Source organism: Macrotis lagotis, chromosome 1 (genome assembly GCF_037893015.1).
Source record: "Macrotis lagotis isolate mMagLag1 chromosome 1, bilby.v1.9.chrom.fasta, whole genome shotgun sequence".
In the NCBI taxonomy this organism is placed as follows: domain Eukaryota; kingdom Metazoa; phylum Chordata; class Mammalia; order Peramelemorphia; family Peramelidae; genus Macrotis; species Macrotis lagotis.
This window is the reverse complement of record NC_133658.1, coordinates 868,508,814-868,522,325: the sequence shown is the minus strand read 5'-3', so window position 1 is coordinate 868,522,325 and position 13,512 is coordinate 868,508,814. Positions and strand designations below refer to the sequence as shown.

Sequence of the window (13,512 nt, the reverse complement as noted above, 5' to 3'; positions counted from 1 at the left end):
ACTGATTTAGATAAAGTGGTTCTTAGTTATTCACTGTGTATTCATTGTGGAACTGATAGAGGTCTGTCTGTCTCTCTCTCTCCCTTTCCAAACTTCAGCTGAACCTGCCAGCTGACCTGTCAAATCCACGTGACTTTTCCTTTCTCTTCTTAACTTTCCTACCATTTTCTTATGAGTAGTAACTTCTTCAATAAATTTTTATTTTCTTTCCAAAAAAAAAAAAAGAAATGTTATCAAAAGGTTAAATTAAAACAAAGATCACAGACCTCGGGTTAAGAGCTCCTGCTAGATGAAATCATTCCTCTAATCCTGGCAGTCTCAGGAGCTCCGATCCAGCCTGAGCCTGGGTTTCTTCATCTGTAAACTACCCTGGTACACTCTTCCAATCATTTCATGTTTTAAAATTGAGCGAGGCTAATTCCTAGCTGGGACTGGTTCCCTAAGTAACAAGGGGCAGGGGTCTCGGTTTGGGTTTCTCATGTCTCCTTCATGAGGGCCTTACTGCCATGTGAGACACAAACGTGAGTAACAAATGCCCAGGCAGACCAAGTGACTCTGAGGGGCACGCCGATGTCGCAAGAAGGTGGCAGAGGGTCTGATAGGAAATAAGACAGAATATACTCGCCTCAAAAACCAGTTTATTAAAGAGACAAAACTCCAACTTACAGAAGAGGTGATGCCAAGTGGGTCACTGTAGAGGAAGGGTTGAAATCTGCTGCGCTACAGACTGGAGGCATTACCTACCTGGGCTCTGGGCACTGAGTCCAGCCAGTCTGCCCAGGTCCCTGGGAGTCTCGGCAGCATCCTCATCTGTGAAATGGGGACCCCAGTTCCCCAGTTGCCCTCACAGGCCCTGTGAGGACCAAACAAGACAGAAGACAGGATGTTATCTCTCTCACATGCAGGTAAAGAACTGCTATTGCTTGTCATTTAAGGCTTCATCTGCCCAAGCCATCAGTCACAGGTGCTGCAGGGAGGTTAAGAGGGTTTAATTCTCTTTTATTCTGTGGTAGCTGGGTGGTGCAGGACAAAGAGCACTGACCCTGAAGTCAGAAAGAATAGTTCAAATCTAGCCTTAGGGGCAGCTAGGTAGCACAGTGGATAGAGCACCGACCCTGGAGTCAGGAGTACCTAAGTTCAAATCTGACCTCAGACACTTAATAATTACCTAGCTGTGTGGCCTTGGGCAAGCCACTTAACCCCATTTGCCTTGCAAAAGGAAAAAAAATCTAGCCCTAGGTACTGACTAGCCCTGTGACTCTGGACAAGTCATTTAACTGCTGATTCAGTTTCCTCCACTGTGAAATGGGAATAACAGCAGCATCTACCTCTAGGGAGATTTCTAAGGACTATATGAAATGCCTGTAGTCTTCACACAGTGCCTGCTCCATAACAGGAGCTACATAAATGCTTTGTCATCCCCATTACCCTGCAGAGAATGTGGACTGAGCCACAATGCCAAGTATAGGTGAGGAGAGGGCACTGGGATGGTGAGCAGGGCCAAAGCAACTGACTGACCACAGGCTGAAAAGGATCAAAGTGAGCAGACCACCACCTGAATGTGCTTATTTCAACCATCAAGCCCCAACTGTCAGAGCTGATAAGAATCTGAAGGCTCAAGCAGGCAGGTTCCCCTGGTCTACAGAGGAGACACGCAGGTCTGTATGACCAGGACCTGTTCCATCGACTTCAAGACAAACGCTGTGAGATTAGAAAGTTCTTATGAAAAGGCCAGCTGGCTCCCATCTACATGTAGTGATGTTGAGGACCGCATTCTGTAGCAGGAAGGAGGAGAATACCAACAGGCAGGGACAACATCTGTCGTTTCTGCTGCAGTCTGTATTTAAAACTTGTATCACTGGGTTTTGGGGCTTGGGATTTGTTATTTGAAAAGCACACAAATTTTATTAAGAAAATTTAACATTCTCTAGGTAGTTGAAATATAGTTACTATACACAAAGAATCATGCCTCATTGAACAAACTGAATGCTTGGGGGGGGGGGGAAGTGGGAGAAGTGGAAGATGTTTCAAACCCATAAACTTATTTAAGAATTCTCAAACAGAATCTGCTTTATCCTTCTCAGTCAACTGGGTTGCTGGTCACTGAAGCCAACTAGATGCTTTCTTAGGATTCTTTAAGTTAGCATTCTGCCTAAATTTTAGTCCAGTGAGAACTCATTTAGGTAGATGCCAATAGAGACTAAGTTTCAAAACTCATAACAATAGGCACTAGAGGGAGACAAGACAAAGTGATACTGGCTTCTCAGAGGCTAGGCCAGGCGCTCCGGGCTGCAGAAGCCCCATCAGGCCCAGAGTTAGGAACTCTTATGTATTCTTTTTTTTGAAGGTCATGCTCCCAGCTAGGTTTGGAGAGAATCATCATCAGAATGACCAGAGGGAAGGTCTACAAGTCATAAAGAGATTTGTATTGCTGTGGACAGTATCCACGTGAGAAATGCACTCCACTCTTCTATCAAAATTCCCTTCTTTATGGGGCCAAAATGGGAAAAATGAAGCTGGATAGTCTTAACCTACATCTGAGGAACAAATAACAGGGTACCATGTGAGTGGAAAAAGGGGAGGCCTGCATTTTTCCATGACATCCAAAACTGTGCTCAACATTCCCAGCTATTAATAAAAGTTTTCTAAGATGGCAGTTGCTACAGCTGAAAATACAGATCCCACAGAGGGAACCAAATAACTAAAATTCTAATAGACTATGTGACAAACCTGGCCAGGACATCTATGAGCACCATTTCTCTCTTGTCCATGGAGTGTCTGAGGGAAGGCCCTCCTGGGCTCTTCTTCAGAAGGCTTTTTCCAAATCACTGGTCAAATAGATGCCCACTGCAGCATGTCTCAGGAATCTTGAGGGTCAGACCCAACAAACAGGGAAAGACAGAACTGGGTAAGAAGGCATATTGTCAGCTCTCGGAATTGTTCATAGAAGGCAGGTAAATGTGGTGAGAAGTTCAAGTCTTGGTCCTGCCACTTACTAAGTGTTTGAACTTGGGCATGTATCCTTATTTGCACCATAAACAAACACAAAAAAATGAATAGATGAATAATGGAAGAAAAGAGAAAGGAAGAGAGGAACAGAGGGAGACAGAAAAGAGGGAGGGAAGAAAGAAGGGAGAGCAAATTAGGCAGTGATGAATTAGGTGAGTGTCTGAGGTTTACAAAGTTATTTTCTTCACAAACATCCTGTGAAATAGGTAATGCCAGAACCATCCCCATTTTATAGAGAAGGAAAAAGAGCTTTTTATAGCCTAAGTGACTTGCCTATCATCACATGCAGCTAAGTGCGTCAGGCTGGGTGAGCAGCCAGGGCTCCGAGGATCAGCTCTCTACTATGCCAAGCTAAACTGATCATCAGGGCTGGAAGGGACTCAGTCCCATGTACAGGAAACAGAGGGACAACTTCTCAGAGGCAGTACTAGAGCTAGAGTTCAGATTTCCTAATTCCCTGTTCAATTCTCTTTCCAAGGAAGCATGTGGCCTCCAAAATCTTGGTTTGGATTAAGACAAAAATGGGGAGAAACAAATATACAATGAAAAACTATCAATTAAAAAATTCGGGTCTTATGACTCTGCATCATGAAAGAATCTTATTTTTCACATTTTAACTAAATAGCTAGAATTGCTATGAAAAGCTTACTTAGAACTTAACTATATTCCTACATTGATCTAGAAAAGTCTTTATGCTTTTAAAGTAATCATCTTCAATTTCACACTGTAGTCAAGGGCAAAGTCACTTGGGAATGGGACACCCATTTTCCTAACAGCTAATGAAGATCCCAAGAAAAAAATTTTCATGTCTTACTGACCTGAGCTCCTATATTCAAACTACCTACTGACAAAGTACCTACAATGTTTAAGCTCAAAGAAGTTTGAGGACTATGAAGGGGTAAGAAGAAATGCACTTAAATCTAGGAAAATATGCAGAAATAGGGACTTTGGAGCTAATCTAATTCACACTCCTCATTTTACAGAAGGGGAAAACTATAGATAGACTCTTTGGGGCTATAGTTTTGAGGGTTAGTGAGTTAATTGTCACTAAGCAAATTGGGGGCAAAGCCAAGTCATGAATCTAGAATGCTTCACTACTAGTCCAAAGTTCCACAATCTATTTTTCTGAAAGGGCATACAAAGAGCATGAAAGAAACCACACTGGCACACAAATCCATTTGTCAGTTTGGCAATTCTGGATCATGGAGTTAGGAGGCTCAACTGATTGATCCTGGAATCACAGAGCCAAGAGTCTTCCTCTAAGTCATTACAGCCACCACGAGCAGTGAAGGACAAAACATAGAGGATAGCACAATTTAGATAGTTTATTTCACTCGAATTCCACTAGCAGTTCAAAATGGAAATTTTAAAAATTGCCCTATAAAACTATTAATGCCTCAGGAGAATCTGAAGCTATGGGCTTGGTGACATTTTCATAAGCCTGAGGAAGTTGGGCAGAATATTAATCAGCACCACAATGATTCAACTAAAAGGAAAAAAAAGATGGAAAGTCTAGCCCTTAGATTAAAGTTGCCTCCTCCTATCTCCTTTTTCTGATTCATTCCATACACACACACACACCAACCCCCAATCATCTAATGTCATACCACTAGGCTCCTTAGACTGGCAGTTCATAAATATGAAAGACACATGATGCCACAGCCAAGAATTACCAGAAAAGCATGGGCCAAATATGTCAAAGCTGAGAAAGATGTTAAGAAATTGTCTAGTTTAATGCTCTCATTTTACACATGAAGAAACTGAGACCCTGAGAGAAAAAGCCTTATTGAGGTCACCCAGGTTGCATGTCCCAAGCAAGAAATAATAATGAATGTAAAGGCCATTCAAAACCCTCAGAGCTGTAATTATTAACCCAGTGAACTGTCTTACACTCTTCATTCTTCATTAAACACCTAGGTCTCAGTGTCTTCGAGAGAAATCTAGCAAAGGGAAGAATAAATGCTGAACTCAGTAAAATCTGCTCCTCGTGTCAGATTTGGGGTAAGGATGAAGGAAAAGGTTCATATTAACCTTTTTTTTAAAAAGGATACAAATCAAAACCAAGCTCAAAGAATAACGATAAAACTGGTTCTAGAGAAAAAAGGTAAAAAGTATGAAAAGATAAATGGCAGGAGTAAACTTCCCATGTTTAAAAAAATATGCAAAGGAAAGTTGGCCTAGACACACTAGATCTAAAATTATACTATAAAGTGGCAATTATCAAAATTATTTATTGAGGGCGGAGCCAAGATGGCAGCATGAAGGCAGCATTTCCAGGGAACTCCTTACCCCCCAAATTCCAAAAGTCAACAAATTATGACTCTAGCCAAAATTTAGAGGGGCAGAACCCACAGAAAGACTGGGTGATACATTTTCCCAGTCCAAGATAACTTAGAAGTTCCATGGGAAAAGTGTGTTTCACCAAGACTGGGGGTTGGAAAAAAGCCATGGCCGCACCACAGCCTAGCCCAGCCCAGACCAGAGGTCACTGGCAACAGCTTGAAGGAGCAGGGAGAGAACTCTGCTACACCAGAACGAGTATGGAGTAAGGAGCACCGGCCACAGAATCTGTAGTGAGTATCTGGAGAAAGCAGCCTGCACCCCAGAGACAGTAAGGGAAGTCTGCAGAGATTTCTCTGCTCTCCCTCCTGGTAGGACTCTGCTGTTTGCCTACACTCAGATCCAGGTTGCAGCTTGGACTTCCATACTAAGTAGACAAGCTGGATCCCTCCTTATAGCTCCAAAGCAGAGGGAAGTAACGGGGCCATCCACAAATCAAAGCACAGGCAAGAGAGCATAAGACCTTGGAGGAATTAAGGTCCCAGAGGGATATCCCCCCAAAAAATGAAAACAAAAACCCAAAGCCTTGGAAGTACTGTCCTGGGCTGAGGAAATGAGTAAACAACAGAAAAAGAAGAATATGAACATAGAGAATTACTTTAGGCCCATTGAAGATCAAAACATATACTCAAATGATGTCAAAATCAGAGCTTCTGTATCCAAAACCTCCAAGAGAAATAGAAAATGGGCTCAGACTATGGATGAGCTCAAAATAGACTCTGAAAAGCAATTAAGGGAGATGGAGGAAAAATTGGGAGAAATGAGAACAATGCAGAAAAATCATGAAAACCAAATCAACATCTTGATGAAAGATATACAAAAAAATACTGAAGAAAATAATATGTTAAAAACCAGTTTAGGCCTAATGGAAAATGCCAAACAAAAGGCAAATGAGAAGAATGCCTTAAAAAGCAGAATTGGCCAGCTGGAAAAGGAGATAAAAAAGCTCTCTGAAGAAAATGACTCCTTCAAATGCATAATGGAACTAAAGGAAGCTGATGACTTTGCAAGAAATCAGGAAGAAATAAAATTCTTCCCAAAAAAAAGCCAAAAATTAGAAAAAAATGCAAAACCATCCTCAATGGAAAAACAACCGACCTTAAAAACTTATCCAGGGGGTGGCTAGGTGGATAAAGCAGTGGATAAAGCACTGGCCCTGGAATCAGGAGTACCTGGGTTCAAAACTGGTTTCAGACACTTAAAAATTACCTAGCTGTGTGATCTTGGGCAAGCCACTTAACCCCATTTGCCTCGCAAAAAAAAAAAAAAAAAAAAAACCCTAAAAAAAAATCCAGAAAAAATAATTTAAAAAATTATTGGGCTATCTGGAAGCCATGACCAGGAGAAGAGCCTAGACTTCATTTTTTCAAGAAATAATACAACAAAATTGCCCTGAGATCCTAGAAGCAGAGGATAAAATAGAAATCGAGAGAATTCACTGATCACCTCCTGGAAGAGATCTCAAAAGAAAAACTTCCAGGAATATTACAGCCAAATTCCAAAACTCCCAAATCAAAGAGAAAATTCTAAAAGATGCCAGAAACAAACCATTCAACTACCAAGGATCCATAGTCAGAATTACACAGGATCTGGCATTAAGGGCTTGTAGGGATTGGAATATGATATTCTGGAAGGCAGAAGATCTTGGTTTACAACTGAGAATCAACTACCCAGCAACACTGAACATCCTCTTTCAGGGGAAAAGATGGACTTTCAATGAAACAGGGGACTTTCAAACTTTCCTACTGAAACAACCAGAGCTGAACAGAAAGTTTGATCTTTAAGTACAGGACTCTGATGAACCATAGAGGGGGTGAAAGAGAAGGACTAACTATGAGGAATTTACTGATATTGAACTGTTTGTATTCCTGCACAGGAAGAAGATATCAATAACTCATATGAACTTTCTCATTTATAAGAGCTGTTAGAAGGAGCATATATAGACAGGACATAGGAAGGAATGGAATATAATGGTATAATATAGTAAAAGATTGACTCAGTGGGTGATAAAGGAAAGTACTGGGAGGAAGAGAAAGGAGAGAAAGAAGAAGCAAAGACATTTCACATAAGAGTCAAGAAAAAGCTTTTTCAAAGGAGTGGAGATGGGGAAGGCAAGGGGAAATGAGTGAGCCTTCATTCTCATCAGAAATGGCTCAGAGAGAAAATGGCATACACAGTTAATAGGGTGAGGAAATCTATCTTACCCTAGAGAAAAATAAGAAGAAAGGGATGGGATAAGGGGGAATGGGGGAGGGAATAGGTGATAGAAGAGAGGGAAGGTTGAGGGAGAGAGTACTCAGATTCAACACTTTTGGACAGGGCCAGGATGAAAGGAGACAGAAAATAGAATAAATGAGAGTGGGGAGGAATAGAGTGGAGGTATGGCTAGTAATAGCAACTGTGGGAAAAATATTGAAGCAACTTCTTTGGTTGCTATGATGGGGAAGACAACTCATCCCAGAGAAAGAACCATTGGAATCTGAACACAGACTGAAGTATATTTTTTTCCTCCCTCTATTCTTGAGGTTTCCCATCTTCTTGGGGGGGGTTATGTTTATTCTCATGTTTTACTCTTATAACACATCCAATTTACATCAATGTATAGCATGGAAACAATGTAAAGACTATAGACAGTCTTCTGTGCGGGGGGAGGGGGGAAATTGTAAAATTCAAAACCTTACAAAAAATGATAGGCAGATACTACTATTGTATATAATTGGAAAACAAATAAAATGTTAGAAGTTCCACTCACAGATTTTTATGGAAGTCTAGTTGTTGAAAACTTCTTGAAACTTTTGAAAAAGGAATAAAGCACTTACTGATTCAAAGAAAAAAACTATTTGTTACTGGCTAAGAAAAAGAGTGGTAGGTCAGTGGAACAGGTTAGGTTCACAAGACACAACAGTTAACTATACTAATCTACAGTTTGATAAACCAAAGACTCCAGTTTCTGGGATAAGAACTCATTATTTGACAAAATCTGCAAGAAAAACTGGAAAACTGTAGCAAAAACTAGGCACAGATCAATATCTTGTACCCCATACAAAGAAAAATTCAAAAGGGTACATGATTTAGACATTGTACATTATCCATTGTACCACCTAGATGCCCCTAAAATGGATAATTTTGAGACAAATTTATAGGAATACAAATTGATAAATGGTCTTAGTATATGAACAGGCAGTTTTCAAATGAAAAAACTAAACTATTTATATGAAAAAATGTTCTAAATCATTACTAATTAGAGAAATGCAAATTAAAAAAATTCTTGAGGTACCACCTCATACCTATCAGATTGGTTAATATCACAAAAAAGGGATAAATGTTGGAGGGGAGGTAGGAAACCTAGGACACTGTTATACCATTGGTGGAGCTGTGAACTGATCCAACCATTCTAGAGAGCAATTTGGAATTATGCCCCCCAAAACTATGCAAGGTTTGTATCCCAAGGAGATCACAAAAAAGTGAAAAGACCTACATGTAAGTATATTCATAGCAGTTCTTTTTGTGGTGGCAAAGAATTGGAACTTGATGTCCATCAAGTGGGAAATGGTTGAACAAGTTGTGGTATATGAATATAATAGAATATTATTGTTCTATAAGAAATGATGAGTAGGCAGATTTCAGAAAAAACTAGAAAGACTGACATGAACTGATGCTGAATGAAGTGAACAGCACCAGGAGAACATTGTACACTTTTACAACAAATTTTGTACAACGATTTAACCATATGATAAACAATGGTTAATTTAGCTCTTCTCAACAATACAGAGATCAAAGATAACTTTAAAAGACCTGGGATGGAAAATGCCATCCACATCCAGAGCAAGAACTACGGAATCTGACTGCAGATCAAAGGATACTATTTTCATTTTTTAATTTTGTTTCTTCCTTCTTGTAGCTTTTCCCTTTTTGTTCTGATTCTTCTTTCAGTGTGGCTAATATGGAAATAAGCATAACACTATTGTACGTGTATAACCTATAGATTACTTGCTATCATAGGATAGAGTAAGGGAATGGAGGAAACTTTACAAAAACTAATGTTGAAAATTATCTTTACATATAATTGGAAAAATATTTTTAAAAAATTAAAAAAGGACCCTCTCTCCTATAATCCTGCATTAAAGGACTGAGAAAATCATCAGAATTCTTAGAGAAAATCTGGCTACAAGAGCTAGATCCCTGAATCCACAGCACTGTGGATCCAGGGCCGACCCGCTTATGATGAAGCTATCAAATGATGGGCCCATTCCTGGGCATCATAAGGTCCCAGTCTAGGCTCTGCCACAAACTAGCAATTAAGATCCTGACCTTCCTTACTCTCAGGTCATTTCTTCAGCAGCAAAACTATGAAAGTAAACAAGGTATGTAAGGGCTAACATTCCCTCTAAGATCCCTCCCAGATCCACAGTTCTATGGAAATACACAAAAAGCAATCAAAATGTTGACCTTTCACATTTCCATTTTAACAGGGAATTCTCTAGTCACTCCCCACACTCAGATCTATCATCTGGCTTAAATAGGCCAAAGACCATGTTCCAGATGCAGGAGCATTTAAGAATACACCTGGAAGACTTTCCTGCTCTGATATATGACTCCCTCACTCTCTACTATGCCATGAGCTACTCCATGGGAAGAAAAGAAAAGCCACCAGCTTATGGTGCAACCAAGGACAGATGCACTGCCAGATCCTTCCTCCAAGAGCCTCCAGCCTGTTAGGATGTGCCAGATTTTCCTTCATGAAGTGTCCTGAGGACTCCAGGAGGCATTGGAGATGGTTTCTGAGGGGCATCTATTTTGTAGCTTCAGTAACAGTTTGATGCTCTCAAGAGATTCACAGTTTGAAATAGCTTGTTCTCTAGGACAGTGTGAAGTTTTCTTCCTGTCTCATAGGGTCATGAGGAAAAGTGCTTTGCAAATCTTCACATGTGTGTTACTTTTCAGAACAAATCTAACTTTCAAACTGAGTGACAGCTCTTGTTCTCCAAACATGGGTTATGTGAGGCTCTCAAGTTCACTAAGGAAAGCACCTCATTTGCTAAATCACACACCTGCTGACATCTTGACAGTCTCAAATGACTCTGAATGAGGAGGGAAAAAAAGGAAATTATAAGAATACCTTCCCTACTCCAAGGAGAGGAAGTTCTGCATTGGTCAGAGGCAGTGTGCTTCCTTCATCAAGAATCAGATGAGGGAAATGAAGTCTCCTAGCTCCCTTAAGGTCTGGAGAACATTTGTCTAGAGAACATTTATAGAATGGTACCATTCTACTCAAAATAAATTTTAAATATATTTCAAAGTCAAATTGGGGATTTTCTCTATGTTCTTTTCCATCACCATGAATATTTGAGAGTATCAATAGTGAGATTGATGATTCCTTCAAATAAATCTGAGGATACATGTTTAATATTTATATATTTAGCCCTTTCATCACAAAAAATCATTAGCAGAGAACTGACAAAGAGCTGGTCATACAGCAAGAATGACTGACCAAGAAATACCTTCAAGATGTTGAAAAATTGAGAAGGCCTCCAGTAGGCTTAACAAGTGTCCCTCAGGATATTTATGGGGTACCATGCAAAAGGATCACACAGAATGAACAGGCACAAAATGGGGAGTTGGTCTCCAAGCCAGGGGAGGTTAAGAACCATAGGAAACTGTGGACCAGTTGAAGCAATAAATCAAAGTAATTCCACAAACACATAAGTATTAAGTATAACATACTGTAATTTGATTTAAATTCAAGCTTCAGTGCCATTGGAAGGCATGAATAGGGTTAATACCTACCCAAAGATGATACTTTAACCACATATGCGAGCTGCACTCATTCCTTATGACACCAATGGTAGCACCTGCTGTATTTAAGTGACGTAGTAGCAGGTCACTGAATAGAGCAAAGAAAACTGAAGCCAGAACCAGTCCTCATTAACATCACTTTTGGACTAATAGGCAAACTGAACAGGCTTTTAAAAATTATAATTATTCCCCTTACTTTATACAACAGTTAACGGTTGACTATATATGCAAATTCACTTTGTGTTAAACCAAATTAGTTTCTCCTTGATAATAAGTTATTTCAAAGATTTTTATCTTTTCTTCATTTCTGATCAGTAAAAGCCACTTCTTTACCCCATCTCCTCTCCAAAAAAAAAAAAAAATGTAAGGCAACATTTAAACAGACTAGGGAAGCCTTAACTAAAGGATTCTTGAGACAATCCTTTCTGAATATAAACCAAGCACCATCCCTACTCTGCAATCCTCATCTATCCGTTTTGTTAAATTAGAAGAAGTACTAGTCACCTTAAGAAGAGAAAATGGAAGTCCAGAGAGCAGAAGAAACTTGTCCGATGTAATACGAGTAAATGGCAGAGTCAAGCTTTGAAACCAAGTTGCAAGTCTCCAGATGCTGTGCTTTTCCCACTTCACCTGAACTCTTTCCTAAGAGACACGACGTTTCCACCAGAAAATGTTACTTTAGCTAAATTATGTTCAGAGAATTTTTGCATTTAGCAACTTCAGGGTTGCTTTTTTGTAATCCATTTAAAATTCAGAGTACCTACTTTAAGGTTGTCCAACCTTACTTTTAAAAGTTTTTATTGAAATAATACACAATATATATTTTGTTTTGCCATTTTAGTGAGAGCTCTGTGATAGCTTAGCTTAGTTTACTAAAACATTTTATAAACCCACAGAAGGCTGGCCTGCAGGTCACATTTTGGACAGCCCTGATCTACTTGATGGAAATGTGTTAAATATGTGTGTGCTAAAATATGTATTAATAAAATAATTTTAATTTTTAAAACGTCCATTAAAGTCCTGCGCTGATGTCTTATCACAATGCAGAGCTGACCTTGAGTTCTCAATGGCCAGTACTAAAAAGCCATGGCAGTGCCTACATCAAACTTGGAAAGATTCCAAGCAAAGAGTGGTGACAGAAATGTCTCTTACTCAAGAACAAACCTTAGCTAACGTGGAGGGAAGCTCCTGATGAATGTGGCTTCAAGATAATACATTTTTCTGACATAGTAACTCTCCCATACTGTTTCTGAAACTGTAGTGTTGGTGATCTCCATGAAGAAATCCTAGAATCCTGAAGTCAGGAGACATATCACTTGACTACATCATGTAAAAGTATACCATGAAAAGTACTAAAATGGTCTGTTACATGTAAAAATAAAGGTTCTAAGTTATACAACCTTCTGAGACAATTCAGAGAGGAGACGGCAGTATAAGGATCAATGATCCTATTGGGCCTGGATTCTGAACCATTTTTCAGGGGCCACAGACATCTTAAGCAATCTGGATTCCTGCTCAGGATAATATTTTTAAATAATTTTTAATGTTAAATTTGAGTCAGGGGTGCATGAAAATAAAGATGTCATTTTGTTCACATACAAGTTCCTGACTCCATGGACCTTAAGTTACAAACCTCTTCAAATCTGGCCTCAGACACTTAATAATAATTACCTAGCTGTGTGGCCCTGGGCAAGCCACTTTAACCCCATTGCCTTGCAAAAAAAAAAACAAAAAACAACTAAAAAAAGTTACAAACCTCTACAGCAGAGTCTTCCAGTATACCCCTATATCAGAATGTAAATCACAGTTATAAGTCAACAGACAAACATTTGAAGATCAGAACATCAGCAAGGCTGGATAGGAGATAAATGGTCCCTGGCCCTAACCATTTGTTAAAGGTTGGAGTTGAAGATCTCTAAGGTTGTTCTTTCCAGCTCCAAAGTTCTAAGTCCTAAATTTCAGATTATCTAATAGATCCCTCTTTCCATATGAAATGTCAGATGTTTTTCATGAATATCTATTTTTTTTAGTAAAAACGTCAATGATACAACTTAAGTCATTGCTTAAACAACCAAGTAGTTTCAGTTAAAAAAAAATTAATTTCAAATTCAAACTAGCAAGATAACTAGTTTAGAGGATGAATGTATTTTTGACCAAAATAAAAATACACTGAAAGATAAACTTACATAAACTAACCTTTGCATTAATTGACCCTGTGAACTTGTGACCTAACACTTGTGCCTCTCTGGGGCAGCTTCCTTCTGTCACAGAAGAAGTCTGGCTGAACTCTGTGGTAGCTGAAGACCCTTCCCAGTAGAAGTTTGAAGTATCCATGACCACTCTCACATTCTTTTATGGTTCTTAAAG

General features: G+C 39.4%; 1 long non-coding RNA gene across 1 annotated transcript in view; it reads left to right on the top strand.

The window, feature by feature from the left end:
• Positions 1–12,309, top strand: part of LOC141509007 (uncharacterized) — a 135,672-nt gene extending 123,363 nt beyond the window's left edge. Inside the window, exon 5 of the long non-coding RNA XR_012474561.1 lies at positions 2,348–12,309. This is a non-coding gene — a long non-coding RNA (uncharacterized LOC141509007). The remainder of the gene's footprint in view (positions 1–2,347) is intronic.
• Positions 12,310–13,512: the final 1,203 nt, after the last annotated feature.